This window comes from Cynoglossus semilaevis, chromosome 8 (genome assembly GCF_000523025.1).
Source record: "Cynoglossus semilaevis isolate Cse_v1.0 chromosome 8, Cse_v1.0, whole genome shotgun sequence".
Taxonomy (NCBI): Eukaryota; Metazoa; Chordata; class Actinopteri; order Pleuronectiformes; family Cynoglossidae; genus Cynoglossus; species Cynoglossus semilaevis.
The window spans coordinates 25,748,560-25,750,362 of record NC_024314.1 but is presented as its reverse complement, the minus strand read 5'-3'; the positions used below and the strand labels follow the sequence as shown (position 1 = coordinate 25,750,362).

Genomic DNA, 1,803 nt, shown 5'->3' with positions numbered 1-1,803 from the left:
ACGTGCACGCGCACGTCGCGCTGGCCTGGTGATGAAACCGATGTGACGCGCACGCACTCCGCACACGTCCTTGTTTCATCATCAGCTGAGTCCCCTCTCCTCCACTCACAGATCGCCTTCCCTCCCTCGCTCTCTTTTGCCCCCCTCCCCTCGCCGCTCCAGCTTCTTTTTCTATCCATCGCTCTCCTCCTCCTCCTCTCTCACTCTGGGTCCTGGCCACATGCAAGAGGGTAGACTAGGACGCCACACTGCTGCTGCTGCTGGTGCTGCTGCTGCGGCTCTGAAAAAAAAAAAAAAAAGAGGGGAAAAACGCTCTGCTGCTATTTCTACAGGCGGGCCCTCCCCTTTAGCTGGTCTGTGCCAAAAGAGGGAGGGATTTTTTACTACTCCCAGTCCCAGAATTTTAACCCTGTGCCTGCTCTCACTTCTCTCTCTGTAAGATCTGCTCCTCAATATCGTGCAACAAGTGGCTTTGCCTTACTTCTCCTTCCACCGCCTTGCACCATTTGATTTTCTCGGGGAACCGCGTCGGCTCTGCTCTGCGGACGTTCTTCGCTCGCACTTTGTCAGTTCCAGCTCATTCTGTGCCGTTGTCACACAGAGTTAACTGGACCCGACTGGGAGGACTCGGTGGTTTTGGCTCGTTCCCCCGTTGTGATGCAAAGGATTTTTTTTTTTTTTTTTTTTTTTTGAACACGTGTTTCTTGATCGCTCGCCATGCTTCCTTTTTTTTTCCTCCCTTCTTTTATTTCGACATTCCTCCCTGAAGCTGAGGACAAAGATGGCAGAATGTGTTCAGCGCGTTCTCTCGAGCGTCAGCGTGGTTTTATTTTATATCTGCTCTTATGGCTCTTTTGATTTTTAACAGATGATGATTTCTGAGGTATTTTCATGTTCTCTTATCTCCTCTGCCCTCCACCTTCTTTACCCTTTCCATCTCCGAACCTCTCCCTCTTTTGGGTTTCTGCCCCACCCTCTCTTCCTCACGCACCCTCTCTCTCTCTCTCACTATCTCTCTCTCTCTCTTGTGGGCAGTCTCCAGTGAAAACGGAGCAGGAGGGCGGAGCAGAAACGAGGCTTTTTCTGGGACAGGTGCCAATTTCAGACAAAAGACACAAAAAGCCAAAAAGAGTGCGATAGTTCCCAGGGAAAAGTAGCATGTTTCAAAAAACTGATTTGCAGTAATTACATGTGTGCATGTGTAACTCTTCTCCTCTTGCAGTACTTTTTTTTTTTTTATTGCATGACTGAGTAGCAGCGCCGAGCTTCAGCCCTCCCCTCCTCTGCCCTCCCCTCCGACTGCCCCCTCTTCTCTGCTGTCTTGCTCCCGTGAAGGCATTTGAGTTTCGAGCGGGGAAAAAGCAGGAGGGGTGGGTGGAGTTGGAAAAGAGGCAGAGGGAGGCGGAGCCCGGTCTCCTCTCTCTCCTCCCTGTCGAGTCTTCTGCATTATTCATATGCCTGGGCCAGTGCTGCCATCTGACTGGCTGCCTGGCTTAGCATTCACTCGACATTCAGCGGCTCTGTTTGCTAACATTCCTCATTCAAAGCCTTGTTAACTGCCAGACGGGAGGAACACGCGACTCCATGGGAAACCCACATGGCCTCCTCATTGTGGCGGGCCCTGACAGTCCTGGTCTGGAGGCGGCAGACGGAGGCGAGAGAGGGCAGCCGGTGTGTAAATATTACAAAGCGGTGGAGTTGAGGTTTGTCAGGTTACCGGCTGCTCGGAGACAGAGTCGGGGCGGGGGAGCCGCCACCCCGGGGGCAAAAAACCCAACAGCAGGGCAGACAGACAAACAGACG

The 1,803-nt window shown here is 52.5% G+C and overlaps 1 long non-coding RNA gene across 9 annotated transcripts in view; it reads left to right on the top strand.

Annotated features, from left to right (window-relative positions):
• The window catches only part of LOC103382899 (uncharacterized), a 46,983-nt gene that overhangs the window by 37,217 nt on the left and 7,963 nt on the right, over window positions 1-1,803 (top strand). The window contains exon 1 of one of the 9 annotated variants that reach the window (XR_521962.3): window positions 984-1,671. The exons of the other annotated variants lie outside the window; for them this stretch is intronic. This is a non-coding gene — a long non-coding RNA (uncharacterized LOC103382899). Of the gene's footprint in view, window positions 1-983; window positions 1,672-1,803 lie in introns of those variants that run through there. 9 annotated transcript variants of the gene reach the window in all.